Below are 22,527 nucleotides of genomic sequence, written 5' to 3'. Positions count from 1 at the left end.
TGATCACCACATCCGATGGATTTGGATACTGCTTTAAAGCACATTTCTGCAGCATTAGTAAAGATGTGATCAATACATGTTGATGATTTTCATTCCTGTGCTGTTTGTTACTAACCTGGTAGGTTGACTGATAACCTGAACCAGGTTGCAGTTTGAAGCTTTTTCTTGAGTGGGCAGCTTGATGAAAGCCAGTCAATATTTAAATCACCCAGAAAATATACCTCTCTGTTGATATCCAACATTTCACGCATATTATCCAACATTTCACACATATTATCCAACATTTCACGCATATTATACAACATTTCACGCATATTATACAACATTTCACGCATATTATCCAATATTTCACGCATATTATCCAATATTTCACGCATATTATCCAACATTTCACGCATATTATCCAACATTTCACGCATATTATCCAAAATTTCACGCATATTATCCAACATTTCACGCATATTATCCAACATTTCACACATATTATCCAACATTTCACGCATATTATCCAACATTTCACGCATATTATCCAACATTTCACACATATTATCCAACATTTCACGCATATTATCCAACATTTCACGCATATTATCCAACATTTCACGCATATTATCCAACATTTCACGCATATTATCCAACATTTCACACATATTATCCAACATTTCACGCATATTATCCAACATTTCACGCATACTGTATGAAGAAAATAGTAAAAAAAGAAAGAAAAACCCTTGTATGAGTAGGTGTGTCCAAACATTTGACTGGTTCTGTATGTTAATATGGGCTATTTTTAGCACTTTTCTGGGATGCTTGATTGTTTTTATTGCTTTACTGGGAAGCTTTATCAGAAGTAGACACGCTCAATTGATTTATATTTTGAGCTGATAGTGCAGGGTGAGCTGCACACAGTGGACTTCCTACTAAGGGGATACCGCCTCAGTGCTATCAGTATAACTCTGATTCATAAGCACATGATTACTGCATACCATAGCTGTAAGATCAGCAGAGGCATTCAGGGCAATTAGGGGGACATAAATTAGGTTACTTACATTGTGTCTGCCAACGCCCCTGGGATAATGTACATTTACTGCAGCATTATGACACCTCAGTGACACAATGGTAGGGATTAACTGAGCTGGGCTTGGGTCATTGATATTATAACTCAGGCCAGTAAAACACGTTTCGTCAACAACACACTCAGTGGCGAACTGGGCGAGCCAAGTATTGAGCCAAGATAAGCTTCATGTGTAACTCTGTCTTAAATGGTGAGGCAACTTGACAACTGTGGGAAACATTGGAGTCAACATGGGCCAGCATCCCTGTTGAACGCTTTCGACACCTTGTAGAGTCCATGCCCTGATGAGTTGAGGCTGTTCTGAGGGCAAAAGGGGGTGCAACTTAATATTAGGAAGGTGTTCGTAATGTTTTGTAAACTCAGGGTATTTAACCTCCAAGAAAACGTATTTTACCATCAAAGCCCTATTACTATCGGCTGTTTTCTTTTGATTGGACACCATTTGTCTTCAACACTATGACACTATTGTACTTACTAATATAATAGTATTATTATTATTATTATAATACTATTGTATTATACTTGGACACAATGGAAGTTGTCCTAATGTGATTATAAAATACACTATTAATCATATGTCCCTCAAACTAATTCAATAATTGCAAATATAAAAATGTATATGAAAACTCACAAAGCCTGAACGTGTCAGCGGCCTCATAATGTAAAAAAAAATCAAAAGTATGGTTTCGCTAAATTCAATATTTCTCATGACTGCTCTAAACATTTCAGACTGACCTTTCCAACATTTTATCACAAATTTGTCATGCCACAGGGCTGAGGCTAGAGTAACGGGGTTGAAGATGGTGACGGGGTTGAAGAGACAAATACGGTAAATATATAATATATAAATAAATTGGTTTTGTTTACTCTCAAATTCACTCCAAGATTTTCTATAAACATTGTATTTCATAGATATAACCATGTAATGAGGACAACAGATATACATTTGAATTCAACTTTATTAACCCAACTGCAGTAAAATACTAAACAAACAAAAACAAAGCAGACATTAATAACATTGAAGAGATCTGGGCCTACCTGTTGAGATCTGGGCCTACCTGTTGAGACCTGGGCCTACCTGTTGAGATCTGGGCCTACCTGTTGAGATCTGGGCCTGCCTGTTGAGATCTGGGCCTGCCTGTTGAGATCTGGGCCTGCCTGTTGAGATCTGGGCCTGCCTGTTGAGATCTGGGCCTGCCTGTTGAGATCTGGGCCTACCTGTTGAGACCTGGGCCTGCCTGTTGAGACCTGGGCCTGCATGTTGAGATCTGGGCCTACCTGTTGAGATCTGGGCCTGCCTGTTGAGATCTGGGCCTGCCTGTTGAGATCTGGGCCTGCCTGTTGAGATCTGGGCCTACCTGTTGAGATCTGGGCCTACCTGTTGAAACATCACAGGCTGAGTTCCCACTTGGTACACTTCCTATTGGCAGGCTGAGGCTTTGGGGTATGTTTTGTGTGTGTGTGTGTGTGTGTGTGTGTGTGTGTGTGTGTGTGTGTGTGTGTGTGTGTGTGTGTGTGTGTGTGTGTGTAGGCAGTACCCAAGCAGCCCTGGACTTTCCCCACTGGATTTCAGTTCACTGGCTGAATGTGGCGCAGCAGTCCGCTCCTTCTTGCTAAAACTGAAATGCTGTGTGTTGAAGCACTTGCAGTCGAGTTACTTCTGTGTTGAGCAGATTGCCAAGAAAAGAATGCTTTCTCCAGAGACATCACTCCAATGTAGACTACTGAATGTATTCTTTACATGGAAAACATTACAGTCAACACGCGCATGTGGTTATAGGAATGAAGATAAACAATAAGAATTAATTTGAATAATTGTATGACTTCACAAACAAAGTGAAACTATACCCTGTCACAGTCTCACAACCCTGTTATGATCAAACAAGTAATGGGGTTGAGTGTGACGGGGGGTTGAGTTTTTTAGGCTCAAAATGGCCACTGCGCCTCATATAGTGAGGCCAGATCACATGATGAAATTAAGACATTTGATATATTCTTGCAATAAAAAATATGGTTTTGATAAGTAATACTTTTCTATCTTTATTTCATGTAACAGAGTTGAGTTGTTGAGCTTCACCACCCCAATCTAACAATAAAAATAAATGAAATATAGATCTAATAAATGTAATAACCTGCCTGTCTTTGCACCATGTTGTTCAGAAGACTAGTATGATGTCATTTCCAGTTGACAATTTTTATGAGGGGAGATTGGTTGGAGGATTATTTTATACTATTCCAGATGTTTTTTATGTCTGCTCTGGTTCTCCATCTGGTCCACCTTGTTTTTGGCATTGTCCTTCTGCAGCGGTTTGATCACCTGGTCATGTAGGGTGACGGTATCTTCAACGGTGCTGTCACGATCGTCTAACATAGAGGACCAATGCGCAGCGTTGAAGGTGAACATATTTTATTACTCTAAATGATCACACGATCAAAAACACAAACGAAAACGTGACGTCTACGGTTTCACACAAACCGAAATGAACAAGAAACCACAAACACAACGTGAAAGACAGATAGTTAAATATGGCTCCCAATCAGAGACAACGAGCCAACAGCTGACACTCGTTACCTCTGATTGGGAGTCACTCAAACAAAGAAATACAATAACCTAGAACCCACAACAAAACATAGAAACTAACACCCTGGCTCAACATACGAGAGTCCCCGAGCCAGGGCGTGACAGTACCCCCCCCTAAAGGCGCGGACTCCGACCGCGCCAACGAAACACAACAGGGGAGGGACCGGGTGGGCACTCCGCCTAGGCGGCGGATCCGGCTCCAGTGGAACAGGCACGTGCCATGCCGGACCGACGACGCACACCACTGGCTTGGTGTGGGGAACAGGCACGGGCCGTGCTGCACTGACGACGCACACCACTGGCTTGGTGTGGGGAGCAGGAGCGGGCCGGACAGGGCTGACGAACCGCCCCACAGACTTGGTGCTGGGAGCAGGAATGGACCGGACCGGGCTGGCGACGCGCACCACAGACCTGGTGCGGAGAGCAGGAACGGGCAGAGCCGGGCTGACGCCGAGACGCACCACAGACTTTACGCGGGGAGCAGGAATGGGCCGGACCCGGGCTGGCGACGCGCACCACAGACCTGGTGCGGAGAGCAGGAACGGGCAGAGCCGGGCTGACGAGACGCACCACAGGCTTGATGCGGGGAGCAGGAATGGGCCGGACTGGGCTGGCGGCCGCACCACAGACCTGGTGCGGGGAGCAGGAACGGCAGAGCCGGGCTGACGAGACGCACCACAGACTTGATGCGGGGGAGCAGGAATGGGCCGGACTGGGCTGGCGACGCGCACCGCAGGTTCGGTGCGGGGAGCAGGAATAGACCCGGACCGTACTGGGGACACACACCACTGGCTCTACACCGGGATCTGGAACGGGCCGGACCGGACTGGCAACACACGCCAGTACCTCCCGCCGTGCCTCCACACCCTCCATCCCCTCTTCTACCAGTGGCCCCCGTAACCCGGCGGCCTTCTCCGGCAACCCACTGGACCGCTCTATCGCGGCCTCCTGCTGGTCCGCCGTCGTGAGCCCCCCTAAAAATTTTCGGGGCGTCTCTCCTACCCGTGGACCACGTCTCCATATCCTCGCCAGCTTCTCGCCCTTCTGCCATAATGTCAAGCCCTTGTCTTCCTCCCTCGGCTTGACCCAGTCCAGGAGGCGAAGGAGATCTGTGAGGGATCTCCCTGGCGATGGCTCCTGAACACGCTGCTTGGTCCCATCTTGGTGGTTTCTTCTGTCACGATCGTCTAACATAGAGGACCAATGCGCAGCGTTGAAGGTGAACATATTTTATTACTCTAAATGATCACACGATCAAAAACACAAACGAAACGTGACGTCTACGGTTTCCACACAAACCGAAATGAACAAGAAACCACAAACACAACGTGAAAGACAGATAGTTAAATATGGCTCCCAATCAGAGACAACGAGCCAACAGCTGACACTCGTTACCTCTGATTGGGAGTCACTCAAACAAAGAAATACAATAACCTAGAACCCACAACAAAACATAGAAACTAACACCCTGGCTCAACATACGAGAGTCCCCCGAGCCAGGGCGTGACAGGTGCTGATGCGCAACTCAGCCTTAGTCGTTCTCAAAAGGAGATCATTCAGGAAGGATTTCAGGTCGTCAATTGATGAATGAAGTTCAGCCGATTTCTTGTCAATTTTCAGTGAAAGACATTTGTTACCATCTTGAATCTCCCAGAGGAGAGTAGCAAGCATGCTGGAAGACTCGGAAGTGGCTGCTGAGAAGAAGTGTTGTCAGTGTTATCAGAGCTAATGCTAATCTTGCTAGCTGTGTCGACATCGTTCACAAAGTTTCAACAAAGTTTCGGTCGTCCATGGCTCTTTGAGAAGGTAAGTACTTAACAGTCTATCAAACGATGTTAGAATCTCTCTCTCTCTCTCTCTCTCTCTCTCTCTCTCTCTCTCTCTCTCTCTCTCTCTCTCTCTCTCCCTCTCTCTCTCTCTCTCTCTCTCTCTTGCTTCTCCTTCATTTTTGAAGAAATTAATTTGTTCAAAACTGTTTAACTATTGTCTTTCTCTCTCTTTCAGTCAACTACTCACCACATTTTATGCACTGCAGTGCAGTTCTAGCTAGCTGAAGCTTATACTTTCAGTACTAGATTCATTCTCTATTCTCAATTATTATTATTATTATTCTCTGATCCTTTGATTGGGTGGACAATATGTCAGTTCATGCTGCAAGAGCTCTGATAGGTTGGAGGACGTCCTCCGGAAGTTGTCATAATTACTGTGTAAGTCTATGGAAGGAGGTGAGAACCATGAGCCTCCTAGGTTTTGTATTGAATAGGAGGAAGGAAACTAGCTGTCCTCCGGCAACACCATGGTGATACCCTACAGAGTGCTGTTGAGGCTACTGTAGACCTTAATTGCAAAACAGTGTGTTTTAATCAATTATTTTATGACGTGAATATATTTAGTATAGTTTTATCTAAAAAGGATAACTTTTTTTATGTTTCACTATTTTTATTTTTATAAAATTCACTGAGAAGGATGGTCCTCCCCTTCCTCCTCTGAGGAGCCTCTACTGGTCCAGGTGTGATAAAACTATCCAGTGAGGGAAAAAAGTATTTGATCCCCTGCTGATTTTGTACGTTTGCCTACTGACAAAGAAATGATCAGTCTATAATTTTAATGGTAGATTTATTTGAACAGTGAGAGACAGAATAACAACAAAAAAATCCAGAAAAACGCATGTCAAAAATGTTATAAATTGATTTGCATTTTAATGAGGGAAATAAGTATTTGACCCCTCTGCAAAACATGACTTAGTACTTGGTGGCAAAACCCTTGTTGGCAGTCACAGAGGTCAGACGTTTCTTGTAGTTGTCCATGTCCTCTTTGCAGATCTTCTCCAAGTCATTAAGGTTTCGAGGCTGACGTTTGGCAACTCAAACCTTCAGCTCCCTCCACAGATTTTCTATGGGATTAAGGTCTGGAGACTGGCTAGGCCACTCTTCTTGAGCCACTCCTTTGTTGCCTTGGCCGTGTGTTTTGGGTCATTGTCATGCTGGAATACCCATCCACGACCCATTTTCAATGCCCTGGCTGAGAGAAGGAGGTTCTCCCCCAAGATTTGACGGTACATGGGCCCGTCCATCGTCCCTTTGATGCGGTGAAGTTGTCCTGCCCCCTTAGCAGAAAAACACCCCCAAAGCATAATGTTTCCACCTCCATGTTTGACGGTGGGGATGGTGTTCTTGGGGTCATAGGCAGCATTCCTCCTCCTCCAAACACGGCGAGTTGAGTTGATGCCAAAGAGCTCAATTTTGGTCTCATCTGACCACAACACTTTCACCCAGTTCTCCTCTGAATCATTCAGATGTTCATTGGCAAACTTCAGACGGCCCTGTATATGTGCTTTCTTGAGCAGGGGGACCATGCGGGTGCTGCAGGATTTCAGTCCTTCACGGCGTAGTGTGTTACCAATTGTTTTCTTGGTGACTATGGTCCCAGCTGCCTTGTGATCATTGACAAGATCCTCCCGTGTAGTTCTGGGCTGATTCCTCACCGTTCTCATGATCATTGCAACTCCACGAGGTGAGATCTTGCATGGAGCCCCAGGCCGAGGGTGATTGACAGGTCTTTTGTGTTTCTTCCATTTGCAAATAATCACACCAACTGTTGTCACCTTCTCACCAAGCTGCTTGGCGATGGTCTTGTAGCCCATTCCAGCCTTGTGTAGGTCTACAATCTTGTCCCTGACATCCTTGGAGAGCTCTTTGGTCTTGGCCATGGTGGAGAGTTTGGAATCTGATTGATTGATTGCTTCTGTGGACAGGTGTCTTTTATACAGGTAAGAAACTGAGATTAGGAGCACTCCCTTTAAGAGTGTGCTCCTAATCTCAGCTCGTTACCTGTATAAAAGACACCTGGGAGCCAGAAATCTTTCTGATTGAGAGGGGGTCAAATACTTATTTCCCTCATTAAAATGCAAATCAATTTATACAATTTTTGACATGCGTTTTTCTGGATTTTTTTGTTGTTATTCTGTCTCTCACTGTTCAAATAAACCTACCATTAAAATTATAGACTGATCATTTCTTTGTCAGTGGGCAAACGTACAAAATCAGCAGGGGATCAAATACTTTTTTCCCTCACTGTAGGCCTTTATGGCCTGCCTTGTTGATAGCCATGTAAAGAAGGCAGAGCAGCGCTTTATTATCAACAGACCTCTACCCATTTTAGCTACTGTTGCATCAATATGTTTTGACAATGACAGTTTACAATCCAGGGTTACTCCAAGCAGTTTAGTCTCCTCAACTTGCTACATTTCCACATTATTCATTACAATATTTAGTTGAGGTTTGGGGTTTAGTGAATGATTTGTCCCAAATACAAAGCTTTTAGTTTTTGAAATATTTAGGATTAATTTATTTCTTGCCACCCATTTTGAAACTGACTTCAGCTTTTTAAGTGTTGCAGTGATTTCACTTGCTGTGGTAGCTGACGTACACAGACACACAGGCTTTACTCAGAGCCAGTGGCATGCCATTAGTAAAGATGAAAAAAGTAAATGGCCTAGAGAGCTGCCCTGGGGAATGCCTGACTCCTGGATTATACCTGGATTATGTTGGAGAGGCTTCCATTAAAGAACACCCTCTGTGTTCTGTTAGACAGGTAACTCTTTATCCACAATATAGCAGTGGATTTGAAGTCATAATACATAAATATTCCAGCAGCAGATTATGATCGAAAGCTGCACTGAAATCTAACAAAACAACATGTTGAATGCCCTTCCCTATAAGCGTGCTGAAAATCAGTTGTTCATTTTGTTTACTGTGAAATAGCACTGTATCTGGTCAAACAAAATGTTTCCCAAAAGTTGAACCAGTAAAGGGCTGAATGGTCGGCTATTTGAGCCAGTTAAGGGGGCTTTGCTATTCTTGGGTAGCGGAATGACTTTTGCTTCCCTCCAGGCCTGAGGTCACACACTTTCCTGTAGGCTTAGATTGAAGGGATGGCAAATAGGAGTGGCAATATCGTCCGCTATTATCCTCAGTAACTTTCCATCCAAGTTGTCAGACCCCGGTGGCTTGTCATTGTTGATAGACAACAACACTTTTTTCACCTCTTCCACACTCACTTTACGGAATTCAAAATTACAATGCTGGTCTTTCATAATTTGGTCAGTTATGCATGGTTGTGTAGGTTTAGAATGTGTTGTTGGCATGTCATGTTTGAAGCTTTTTCTTGAGTGGGAATCTTGATGAAAGCCAGTCGATATTTAGGTCACCACGAAAATGTACCTCTCTGTTGATATCACATACATTATTAAGCATTTCACACATATTATCCAGATACTGACTGTTAGTACTTGGTGGTCTATAGCAGCTTCCCACCAGAATGGGCTTTAGGTGAGGCAGATGAACCTGTAGCCATATTACTTCAACAGCATTTGACATGAGATCATCTCTAAACATTACAGGAATATGACTCTGAACGTACACGCAACACCTCCACCATTGGCATTCCTGTCTCTTCTGAATGTTTAAACCATTTCCGGGATTCTTGATTGTTTTTATTGCTTTACTGGGAGGCTTATCAGAGGTAGACACGACAGTGTTATTTATGTTTGAGCTGATAGTGCAGGGTGAGTTGCACACATTGGACTTTATATTAGGACAAACTGACTCAGTGCTAACAGCTAACAGTATAACCAAGGCTCATGTGATTAAGGCAGCCCTCCGCACCTCTCGGATTCAGAGGGGTTGGGTTAAATGAGGAAGACATTTCAGTTGAATGCATTCAGTTGTACAGTTGACTAGGTATCCCACTTTCCCTTTCGTAGGCGCCTGATTACGGCATACAATAGCTGTAGGATTGAGGGTAGCTATTGGTTAACTATTTAACTAACTATTTAGCAGTCTTATGGCTTGGGGGTAGAAGCTGTTCAGGGTCCAGTTGGTTCCAGACTTGGTCGGTACTGCTTGCCGTAGGTCAAAAGGTCAAAAGCACACAAAACTCTTACCAACTAAAGAACAATGGCAATACAACTGGCAAATAATTGCATTTTATCTTTAAATTATGCTAACATAGGTTATCAAACTTACTTCAGTGAATGTCTTGAAGTAAAATATTGACCGTTAAAGATAGAGGTTGAGGGGGATGGTAGAGGTTGGTAGGTCAATCACACTCAGGTGGAGCCACAGGTATGAGCCAAGCTGTCCCATATCCCATCTCTTCCTTGTTTGCCAACTTTTATCAACTTGTTCAATACGGTTGGTTTATTTGATAGTTTAATGGCTTCTAAATACAATTATTAGGCCCTCCTGTAGCTCAGTTGCTAGAGCATGGTGCTTACAACGCCAGGGTTGTGGGTTTGATTCCCACGGGGGGCCAGTATGAAAAACGTATGCACTAACTGTAAGTAGGTCTGGATAAGAGTGTCTGCTAAAATGTAAAAATGATGAATCTTATCAGCTCTGGCAGGTTGAGGTTTTGGCAAAGTAGCAATTCAAATATTGGTTTAAGTGATACAGGAACAGTCGGTCCAAACTTTGTGATACGTGTTTGCCAAAGTTTGGACCGACTGTTACTGTATCACTTAAACCAATATTTGAATTGCTACTTTGCCAAAACCTCAACCTGCCAGAGCTGATAAGATTAATCATTTTTACATTTTAGTCATTTAGCAGACGCTCTTATCCAGAGCTACTTACAGTTAGTGAGTGCATACATTTTTCATACTGGCCCCCAGTGGGAATCGAACCCACAACCCTGGCGTTGTAAGCACCATGCTCTACCAACTGAGCTACAGGAGGGCCTAATAATTGTATTTAGAAGCCATTAAACTATCAAATAAACCAACCGTATTGAACAAGTTGATAAAAGTTGCATTGGCATAGAGCAGGGTTCTTCAATTCCGGTCCTGGAGGGCCGAAACACCTCTGTTTTCCATCCTCTCCTTCTATTCAGGGGCTAATTCAGACCTGGGACACCAGGTGAGTGCAATTAACTACCAGGTAGAAATAAAAAACAGAAGTGTTTCGGCCCTCCAGGACCGGAATTGAAGAACCCTGGCACAGAGTGTGAAGCGGGCATAGTGTAACATCATGGATGTGTATTGTCGTTGTGCACAAGCTACCCCCCTGGGCACAAACTGGTCGAATCAATGCTGTTTCAATGTAATTTGTCAACGTATTGTGAAGTGGAATCTACGTGGAAAATACATTGGATTTGAAAAAAAAAATTTAAATTGTAACTTAATTTGTACCTTTGAAACAACGTCAGATATTCAACGTTATGTATTATTATTATGTATCCACTATGTATATATATATATATATAATAACATGTTTTTAAAGGCTGGACAGCACTTCCTACTGGAGAGTTGATGTAGCTACATATTTGGTTTCCCTTCCAGGGTTTTAACCAAGCCCCTGCTTTTATACCTCTTAATAACTAAATATATTCAGTTTTGCTATCGAACTCATTCCAAAGGGTAGGTTTAACAGAGCAAATGAAATGTAACCATACTTTAATAATATACAGTGGGGCAAAAAAAGTTTTAGTCAGCCACCAATTGTGCAAGTTCTCCCACTTAAAAGGATGAGAGAGGCCTGTAATTTTCATCATAGGTACATGTCAACTATGACAGACAAAATGAGGGAAAAAAATCCAGAAAATCCATTGTAGGATTTTCATGAATTTATTTGCAAATTATGGTGGAAAAATAAGTATTTGGTCAATAACAAAAAGTTTCTCAATACTTTGTTATATACCCCTTGTTGGCAATGACACAGGTCAAACGTTTTCTAAGTCTTCACAAGGTTTTCACACACTGTTGCTGGTATTTTGGCCCATTCCTCCATGCAGATCTCCTCTAGAGCAGTGATGTTTTGGGGCTGTCAGCTGGGCAACACGGACTTTCAACTCCCTCCAAAAGATTTTCTATGGGGTTGAGATCTGGAGACTGGCTAGGCCACTCCAGGACCTTGAAATGCTTCTTACGAAGCCACTCCTTCGTTGCCCGGGGGTGTTTGGGATCATTGTCATGCTAAAAGACCCAGCCACGTTTAATCTTCAATGCCCTTGCTGATGGAAGGAGGTTTTCACTCAAAATCTCACGATACATGGCCCCATTCATTCTTTCCTTTACACGGATCAGTCGTCCTGGTCCCTTTGCAGAAAACAGCCCCAAAGCATGAAGTTTCCCACCCCCATGCTTCACAGTAGGTATGGTGTTCTTTGGAGGCAACTCAGCATTCTTTGTCCTCAAACACGATGAGTTGAGTTTTTACCAAAAAGTTATATTTTGGTTTCATCTGACCATATGACATTCTCCCCAATCCTCTTCTGGATCATCCAAATGCACTCTAGCAAACTTCAGACGGGCCTGGACATGTACTGGCTTAAGCAGGGGGACACGTCTGGCAATGCAGGGATTTGAGTCCCTGGCGGAGTAGTGTGTTACTGATGTTAGGCTTTGTTACTTTGGTCCCAGCTCTCTGCAGGTCATTCACTAGGTCCCCCCGTGTGGTTCTGGGATTTTTGCTCACCATTCTTGTGATCATTTTGACCCCACGGGGTGAGATCTTCGCGTGGAGCCCCAGATCGAGGGAGATTATCAGTGGTCTTGTATGTCTTCCATTTCCTAATAATTGCTCCCACAGTTGATTTCTTCAAACCAAGCTGCTTACCTATTGCAGATTCAGTCTTCCCAGCCTGGTGCAGGTCTACAATTTTGTTTCTGGTGTCCTTTGACAGCTCTTTGGTCTTGACCATAGTGGAGTTTGGAGTGTGACTGTTTGAGGTTGTGGACAGGTGTCTTTTATAATGATAACAAGTTCAAACAGGTGCCATTAATACAGGTAACGAGTGGAGGACAGAGGAGCCTCTTAAAGAAGAAGTTACAGGTCTGTGAGAGCCAGAAATCTTGCTTGTTTGTAGGTGACCAAATACTTATTTTCCACCATAATTTGCAAATAAATTCATTAAAAAATCCTACAATGTGATTTTCTGGAATTTTTTTCTCAATTTGTCTGTCATAGTTGACGTGTACATATGATGAAAATGACAGGCCTCTCATCTTTTTAAGTGGGAGAACTTGCACAATTGGTGGCTGACTAAATACTTTTTTCCCCACTGTATGCCATTTAGCAGAAGCTTTTATTACAAATTTGCATACCGCGCCAACAGATCCACGGACAGTGCAATCACCATTGCCAAAAATACACACAAAAAAAAGACATTGGACAAAAGGAATACCACGTAAGCCGTTTGTACATTTCTTTATTATGGATCCCCATTAGCTGCTGCCAAGGCAACAGCTACTCTTCCTGGGGTCCAGCAAAATTAAGGCAGTTATACATTTTAAAAAAAACATTACAATACATTCATAACAGATTTCACAGCACACTATGTGTGTTCCCTCAGGCCCCTACTCCACTACCACATATCTACAACCCAAAATCCATGTGTACATGTGTGTATAGAGCGCATGACATCATGTGTGTGTATGCATGTGTCTGTGTCCATGTTTGTGTTGCTTCACAGTCCCCGCTGTTCCATAAGGTGTATTTTTATCAGTTTTTTTTTAAAATCCGATTCTACTGCTTGCGTCAGTTACCTGATGTGGAATAGAGTTCCATGTAGTCATTGCTCTATGTAGTACTGTGCACCTCCCATAGTCTGTTCTGGACTTGGAGACTGTGAAGAGACCTCTGGTGGCATTTCTTGTGGGGTATGCATGGGTGTCTGAGCTGTGTGCTAGTCGTTTAAACAGACAGCTCGGCGCGTTCAACATGTCAATCAACATGTCAGTGTGTTTTAATCAATTATTTGGTGACGTGAATATATTTTGTACAGTTGTATCTAAAAAGGATAACTTTTTTTATGTTTCACTACTTTTATTTTTTTACAATTCACAGAGTAGGATGGTCCTCCCCTTCCTCCTCTGAGGAGCCTCTACTGGTCCAGGTGTGATAAAACTAGATCCTGTAGGACCTGCCTTGTTGATAGTGCTGTTAAGAAGGTAGAGCAGCGCTTTATTATGGACATACTTCTGTTATGATTTAACTGGATAAGAACCCAAATGCAGACAAGTACACCAAGCCAGAGAAGTTTTAACAGGTTTATTTACAATGTTCAAAGTCCAGGTTTCCAAATATATGGGAAGAGCAAGTCCAGGTACAGGGAGGGTAACAGATCCAGATCAGGGCAGGTGTGGTACCGTAATGTCCTAGTGTCCGTGGTGAGTCCAAAAGAGAGGTCCGGTAATGGAGAGCAGGATGGTGGTGGCAGGAGTGAAGCGGAGGCAGGAGTCAGGTTCCAAATATCTGTGGCACAGGAGAAAAAGTAAATAGAACAGACCAAAAAACACAAAGAGCAAAAATAACCAGGTTGAGTCGGCAGCGAGACTAACATGGTCGTCTTGACTATGATCTGACGATGAGTGGTAAGTTTGACCGGGTCTTAAAGGCTGAGGTGATATGGTGAATGAGCTGCAGCTGGAACCCTGACTCCCGCACACCAGACTTCACTCCTGCAATCAAGGACAGACAGAGGGGAGGGAGAGAGCAGAGAGAGCTACCTATCAGCAGTAGGCCTAACAGTACCCCCCTCTACGGACGCCACCTGGCGGCCGACGGGGTCTATCGGGATGTAACCTATGAAACTCTCGGACCAGATCAGGATCCACAATGAAGCTCCTGGGCACCCAGGAACGTTCCTCGGGACCATAACCCTCCCAATCCACCAGGTACTGGAAACCACGACCTCGGCGGCGAACATCCAGAAGTCGCCGGACAGTGTAGACCGGACCCCACCCACGATCTTGGGCGGAGGAGGGGGACGAGAGGGCGGGCACAAAGGGCTAACCGACACAGGCTTAATCTGGGAAACATGAAAGGTGGAATGAACCCGTAGGGAGGCAGGAAGCTGTAGCTTAACCGCGCAGGGGGTTAACAATAGACAGTATCTTGAACGGTCCTATAAAACGAGCGCCATCTTCTTAGACTCCACCTTCAATGGAAGGTCCCGTGACTTCAGCCATACCTCTTGACCAGGAGAGTAACCGGGAGCCTGGGACCGGTGACGGTTGGCTTGCCTCTGCATGTACGCCGAAGCTCGGGACAGAGCTACCCTGGCCTTCCTCCAGACCTTGAAGCAGCGGCGCATGTGGGACTGCACCGAGGGTACCGCAAGTTCCCCTCTCTTGGGAAGGGAACAGGGGAGGTTGATAACCCAGAGCACACAGAAAAGGAGACAAACCAGAGGAAGCGTTAGTCAAGGTGTTATGAGCATATTCCACCCAGGGGAGCATGGAGCTCCATGACCCAGGGTTAGACCCAGTGACACAGCGAAGAGCGGTCTCCATCTCTGGTTCGCTCTCTCGGCTTGCCCGTTGGTCTGGGGGTGATATCCAGAGGACAGGCTGGATGTAATGCCCAAAGCTTTACAGAAAGCTTTCCACACCTGGGAGACAAACTGGGGACCCCTGTCAGAGACAATATCCGTGGGTAGACCATGAGAGCGGAACACATGTTCAACCAAAATATCAGCCGTCTCTCTGGCAGTGGGCAGTTTAGGTAGGGCCAAAAAATGAGCGAACTTAGAAAAACGATCAATCACCGTAAGAATGACAGTCTTACCAGATGAGGGGGGAAGTCCAGTGACAAAATCCATAGCGATATGCGACCAGGGCCGGCTGGGTATAGGTAGAGGTCGAGATGACCAGCGCTGGCCTGGGTGGAGTTTTTACTGCGTGTACATACCGTACAAGCAGCAATGAAGGCTCGAGTGTCCGCCTCCATCGTGGCCCACCAGAACTTCCGTCGCACAAAGTCAAGGGTCCGCGAAACTCCAGGGTGACAGGTAAGGGGAGACGAGTGAGCCCACTGAAGTACCTGGGAGCGAGCAGACTCAGGGACAAACATCCGGTTAGGAGGACCCCTCCCAGGGTCAGCTTGATGATGTTGAGCCTGTCTAACAATCCCCTCGATGTCACATGTGATGACTGCAATACTGCAGGTAGGAGGCAAAATGGGTTCAGGGTTACTACCAGTATCAACAGCCGAATGAACACGAGACAGGGCGTCAGGCTTGACGTTGCGTGACCCAGGACGGTAAGACAGAGAAAAATTGAATCTCCCAAAAAATAGTGCCCACCTGGCTTGACGGGGGTTGAGCTGCTTCGCTGACTGGAGGTAAGCCAGATTCTTATGATCCGTCCAAACGATGAAGGGTTGTTCCGCCCCCTCCAACCAATGTCGCCACTCCTCGAGAGCCAGCTTAACGGCGAGCAGTTCACGATTTCCAACATCATAATTCCTCTCTGCCTGAGAAAGTTTCCTTGAGAGAAAAGCACAGGGATGCAGTTTGTTATCTTCAGGAGAACGTTGTGACAACACTGCACCTACCCCAGTGTCGGATGCATCCACCTCCACGACAAACTGGCGGTCGGGGTCCGGCTGCATCAGAATGGGAGCCGAGGCGAAGCGATGTTTCAGTTCTTCGAACGCTGATTCGGCCCCTTCATTCCAAGCGAACGGTCGTGAGATGGAGGTGAGAGCGGTGAGTGGCGCCGCAATGCGGCTGTAGTCCTTGATGAACCTCCTATAGAAGTTCGCAAACCCCAGGAATCGTTGAAGTTGTTTTGCGGGTAGAGGGAGCTGGCCAGTCCGTGACAGCAGAGATCTTAGCTGGGTCCATCCGCAGCTCCCCTGAGCTATGATGTAACCCAAAAGAGGTCTCAGACACATGAAATTCACATTTCTCCATCTTCACAAACAGTTTGTTCTCCAACAACCTTTGCAACACCTGGCGCACATGCAGTTCATGTTCCTGGGAGGACTCTGAGAAAATCAAGATATCATCCAGATAGACAAAAACAAACCGATTCAACATGTCCCGAAGGACATCATTGACTAGTGCCTGAAAAACAGCAGGGGCATTAGACAACCCAAAAGGCATAACCCGATACTCAAAATGTCCCAAGGGTGTGTTGAAGGCAGTCTTCCATTCATCACCCTTACGAATGCGCACCAGGTGATACGCATTTCGTAGATCCAGTTTCGTAAAGATGGTAGCACCATGAAGGAGGGAAAAGCAGAATTAATCAAAGGCAGAGAATACTTGTTCTTAATGGTGATGTTGTTAAGTCCACGGTAATCAATACAGGGTCTGAGGGTCTTATCCTTCTTAGCAACAAAAAAGAATCCCGCTCCTACAGGTGACGAGGAAGGACGCATAATACCTGCCGCCAAGGAGTCCCGAATGTAGTTCTCCATAGCCTCCGTCTCCGGCCGGGAGAGATTGTACAGGCGACTGCTGGGGGAGCGGGGCTCCTGGCTGGAGGTCAATGGCGCAGTCGTAAGGCCGGTGAGGAGGAAGAGAAGTAGCTCTGTGTTTGCAGAAAACGGATGCCAGGTCATGATACACGTCAGGAACAGCAGAAAGATCCATGGACTCCAGTGGAGGTTGAGGCACAGTACTGGCAGGAGTCTGAGCAGAACACAAACAATTCACATGACAAAATGTGCTCCATGAAACAATGCTACCTGTCACCCAATCAATGTGTGGATTGTGTTTTATGAGCCAGGGGATACCAAGGACCAGGGGAGTCTGTGGGCAGTCGATAATATGGAATTGAATGTTCTCCTGATGATTTCCCGACACTCTAAGACAAACAGGAACAGTCTGATGGGTAATGCGGGTCAACAATTGTCCATTTAGACCCTTAGCCTGCAGCGGACAGTCCATAGGAACAGTCTCCAAATCCATTTGTTGAGCCCACTCTCTATCCAAAAAGCTTTCGCCGGCACCAGAGTCAATCAGCGCACTAACAGAGAAATTCTGGGACTGCCACTGGAGGGAAGCCTGGAGCAGAATGCGGGGAGAAGAGGAAGAATCCGCTGCTCGGCTCACCAAAACTTCTCCCATTAATGATGAGCCGGCCCTTTTCCCGGACGAACTGGGCAGGAAGGAACGAAATGACCAGCTTCTCCACAATACAGGCAGACCCGAGCCTGAATACGACGTGCACGCTCCTCTGAGGACAACCGGCACGACCCACCTCCATGGCTCGGGTTCAGTGCTCCTCGTATCGACTCGGGAAGACACGGCTCTCTCCGTAGGGACGATGCAGGGAGGAGTTTGTTGATGACAGACAGGTTGCTTGGAACTAACACTCCTCTCCCGGCGGCGCTCCCGAATCCGATTATCCAACCTGATAGTGAGTGAAATAAGATTATCCAGCGTAGGCGATTCATCATATGACACCAATTCATCTTTTAAGGTCTCAGACAAAGCATTGATGAACACTCCTTGTAATGCCTCGTCATTCCAACCACTCACTGCTGCTAAAGTCCGAAACTCCACTGCCATCTCCGCCACACTACGAGCCCCCTGCCGAAGAGAAAACAGCCGTTTCGCAGCCTCCTTGCCTCGTACGGGGTGGTCAAAAACCTTCCTCATCTCCGTGGTGAAGGCAACGTAAGCGTTGCAAATGTCCGACTGACTCTCCCAGACCGCGGATCCCCAGGCACGAGCGGAACCGCTAGTAGAGTTGATAAGGTAGGCAATACGGGCTCTTTCTGAGGCGTAGGTGAGGGGCTGTTGTTCAAACACTAACGAGCATTGAGTCAAAAATCGCCACAGGTTCCCATGTTCCCGTCATAGCGCTCTGGAGCAGGAACAAAAGGCTCTCTGATCTGGGCTGAAGGGGTAGTAAGGGCAGATACTTGATTGGAGAGTAATTGAACCTGATTAAGCAGCACCTGACTGTCCTCAGCAATCGTTTTAAACAGGGTATCATGTTGGCCAAGTGAAATGCCCTGATTGGCTATGGCAGTCCAAATTTGAGTGCACTCTGGGGTGGTATCCGAGCTACTGTCTGCTGGGTTCATGTTGGTCAGATCATACTGTTATGATTTAACTGGATAAGAACCCAAATGCAGACAAGTACACCAAGCCAGAGAAGTTTTAACAGGTTTATTTACAATGTTCAAAGTCCAGGTTTCCAAATATATGGGAAGAGCAAGTCCAGGTACAGGGAGGGTAACAGATCCAGATCAGGGCAGGTGTGGTACCGTAATGTCCTAGTGTCCGTGGTGAGTCCAAAAGAGAGGTCCGGTAATGGAGAGCAGGATGGTGGTGGCAGGAGTGAAGCGGAGGCAGGAGTCAGGTTCCAAATATCTGTGGCACAGGAGAAAAAGTAAATAGAACAGACCAAAAACACAAAGAGCAAAAATAACCAGGTTGAGTCGGCAGCGAGACTAACATGGTCGTCTTGACTATGATCTGACGATGAGTGGTAAGTTTGACCGGGTCTTAAAGGCTGAGGTGATATGGTGAATGAGCTGCAGCTGGAACCCTGACTCCCGCACACCAGACTTCACTCCTGCAATCAAGGACAGACAGAGGGGAGGGAGAGAGCAGAGAGAGCTACCTATCAGCAGTAGGCCTAACAACTTCTCCCCATCTTAGCTACTGTTGTATCTCTGACCCACTGGAATTGTGATACAGTGAATTATAAGTGAAATAATCTATCCGTAAAAAAATGGTTGGAAAAATTACTTGTGTTATGCACAAGGTAGATGTCCTAACCGACTTGGCAAAACTATAGCTTGTTAACAAGAAATGTGTGGAGTGGTTGAAAAACGAGTTTTAATGACTCCAACCTAAGTGTATGTAAACTTCCGTCTTCAACTGTACAAGTAGACATCAGTGAACCTGGGCAAGAGGAATACCTACTGTATATGAAAATGCTGTTAATCGACTACAGCTCCACTTTCAACCATATAGTGCTCTCCAAGGTTGTCAGTAAGCTCAGGGCCCGGGATCTGAACCCCTCCCTGTGCAACTGGGTCCTAGACTTCCTGACGGGCCGACTCCAAGTGGTCCTCAACACGGGGCCCCCCCAGGGGTGTGTGCTCAGCCCCCCCTCCTTGTAGTCCCTGTTCACCCATGACTGCATGGCTACGCACGACTCCAACTCAAATCATTAAGTTTGCAGACGACACAACAGTGGTAGGCTTGATTAGCAACAACGACAACCGCAGCCTACAGTGAGGAGGTCAGAGCCCTGGCGGAGTGGTGCTCCTCAACGTAAAAAAAACAAAGGAGCTGATTGTAGACTACAGTAGACAGAGGAGGGAGCGCGCCCCAATCCACATCGAGACGCACATCACCGAGGACCTGAAATGGTCCCACCACACCGACACCGTGGCAACAGCGCCTCTACAACCTAAGGCGGCTGAAGAAATTTGGCGAGGCTTCTAAGACCCCTTCACAAACTTCTACAGATGCAACATAGACAGCATTCTGTCAGGCTGCATCACCGCCTGGCCGCATTACACCGCCTGGTACGGCAACTGCACCACCCTCAACAAGCTCTCCGGATGGTGGTGAGGTCACACTGCCTGCCCTCCAGGACATTTACAGGCCAAGATGATCATCAAGGACCTCAGCAAATATGGTGTCTCTTATTGCCCTGGAAGAGGTGGTCTTCACTGATATATCCCTTAGACAATGTAATATGGTGTCTCGTTTTGCCCTGGAAGAGGTGGTCTCCACTGATATAGCCCTTAAACAATGTAAACTACTCTTTGGTCCTATTACTGCTCACACGATTTCTGTTTGGCGCAAAATTGAAAAACAATGTAACTGGGAATCAAAATGCCGTGCCCATACTCCAATATTTCACATCCCCCCCAATGGTCCAAATGTGGAATACTTACCCTTACCAATATCATGGACAGTAATGGTTTAAGAACATTCCAAGATTTGAAAGACACATAACACAGGCAACTCCTTTTTTCTATATTTACAACATAGGTCAGCTATGCTGTCCTATGGAGTCCCTTGGGAAACTCAACTACCGAACCATCCAATGATGGGATTTATAAATAAATGATCTGGGCTCCCGAAAGGAGAGATCATGGAACGGGCAGTCCTTCCCCGGGAGGAAGAGCAGCTCCGTCTTGCCGAGGTTCAGCTTGAGGTGGTGATCCGTCATCCACACTGATATGTCTGCCAGACATGCAGAGATGCGATTCGCCACCTGGTTATCAGAAGGGGGAAAGGAGAAGATTAGTTGTGTGTCGTCTGCGTAGCAATGTTATGAGAGAGGCCATGTGAGGATATGACAGAGCCAAGTGACTTGGTGTATAGCGAGAATAGGAGAGGGCCTAGAACTGAGCCCTGGGGGACACCAGTGGTGAGAGCACGTGGTGCGGAGACAGATTCTCGCCACGCCACTTGGTAGGAGCGACCGGTCAGGTAGGACGCCCACCAAGAGTGAGCCGCGCCGGAGATGCCCAGCTCGGAGAGGGTGGAGAGGAGGATCTGATGGTTCACAGGCAGCAGACAGGTCTAGAAGGACAAGAGCAGAGGAGAGAGAGTTAGCTTTAGCAGTGCGGAGAGCCTCTGTGACACAGAGAAGAGCAGTCTCAGTTGAATGACCAGTCTTGAAACCTGACTGGTTTGGATCAAGAAGGTCATTCTGAGAGAGATAGCAAGAGAGTTGGCTAAAGACGGCACGCTCAAGAGTTTTGGAGAGAAAAGAAAGAAGGGATACTGGTCTGTAGTTGTTGACATCAGAGGGATCGAGTGTTGGTTTTTGAGAAGGGGTGCAACTCTCGCTCTCTTGAAGACGGAAGGGACATAGCCAGCGGTCAAGGATGAGTTGATGAGCGAGGTGAGGTAAGGGAGAAGGTCACCGGAGATGGTCTGGAGAAGAGAGGAGGGGATAGGGTCAAGCGGGCAGGTTGTTGGGCGGCCGGCCGTCACAAGTCGCAAGATTTTATCTGGAGAGAGAGGGGAGAAAGAAGTCAAAGCATAGGGTAGGGCAGTGTGAGCAGGACCAGCAGTGTCATTTGACTTAACAAACGAGGATCGGATGTCGTCAACCTTCTTTTCAAATTGGTTGACGAAGTCATCCACAGAGAAAGAGGAGGGGGGAGGGAGGATTCAGCAGGGAGGAGAAGGTGGCAAAGAGCTTCCTAGGGTTAGAGGCAGATGCTTGGAATTTAGAGTGGTAGAAAGTGGCTTTAGCAGCAGAAACAGATGAAGAAAATGTAGAGAGGATGGAGTGAAAAGATGTCAGGTCCGCAGGGAGTCTAGTTTTCCTCCATTTCCGCTCGGCTGCCCGGAGCCCTTTTCTGTGAGCTCGCAATGAGTCATCAAGCCACGGAGCAGGTGTTGGAGGAGAGCGAGAGAGAAAAGGATACAAAGTAGTGGTCGGAGACATGGAGGGGAGTTGCAGTGAGATTAGTAGAAGAACAGCATCCAGTAAAGATGAGGTCAAGCGTATTGCCTGCCTTGTGAGTAGGGGGGGACGGTGAGAGGGTGAGGTCAAAAGAGGAGAGGAGTGGAAAGGAGGCAGAGATAAATGAGTCAAAGGTAGACGTAGAGAGGTTGAAGTCACCCAGAACTGTGAGGGGTGAGCCATCCTCAGGAAGGAACTTATCAAGGCGTCAAGCTCATTGATGAACTCTCCAAGGGAACCTGGAGGGCGATAAATGACAAGGATGTTAAGCTTGAATGGGCTAGTGACTGTGACAGCATGGAATTCAAATGAGGAGATAGACAGATGGGTCAGGGGAAAAATTGAGAATGACCACTTGGGAGAGATGAGGATTCCTGTGCCACCACCCCGCTGACCAGATGCTCTCGGGGTATGCGAGAACTCATGGTCAGACGAGGAGAGAGCAGTAGGAGTAGCAGTGTTTTCAGTGGTAATCCATGTTTCCGTCAGCGCCAAGAAGTCGAGGGACTGGAGGGTAGCATAGGCTTAGATGAACTCTGCATTGTTGGCAGCAGAACAGCAGTTCCAGAGGATGCCTGAGACCTGGAACTCCAGGTGTGTGGTGCGTGCAGGGACCACCAGGTTAGAGAGGCAGCAGCCACGCGGTGTGAGGCGTTTGTATAGCCTGTGCGGAGAGGAGAGAATAGG

General features: G+C 46.3%; 1 non-coding gene across 1 annotated transcript; it reads right to left on the bottom strand.

The window, feature by feature from the left end:
* Positions 1-10,320: 10,320 nt before the first annotated feature.
* On the bottom strand, positions 10,321-10,395 carry trnav-uac. The gene has a single exon. It is a non-coding gene; the product is annotated as a tRNA-Val (tRNA).
* Between the last annotated feature and the right edge of the window lie 12,132 nt (positions 10,396-22,527).

Source organism: Coregonus clupeaformis, chromosome 26 (genome assembly GCF_020615455.1).
Source record: "Coregonus clupeaformis isolate EN_2021a chromosome 26, ASM2061545v1, whole genome shotgun sequence".
Lineage (NCBI taxonomy): Eukaryota > Metazoa > Chordata > Actinopteri > Salmoniformes > Salmonidae > Coregonus > Coregonus clupeaformis.
The sequence above is the reverse complement of the archived record's forward strand: the minus strand, read 5'-3'. Positions and strand labels throughout refer to the sequence as shown.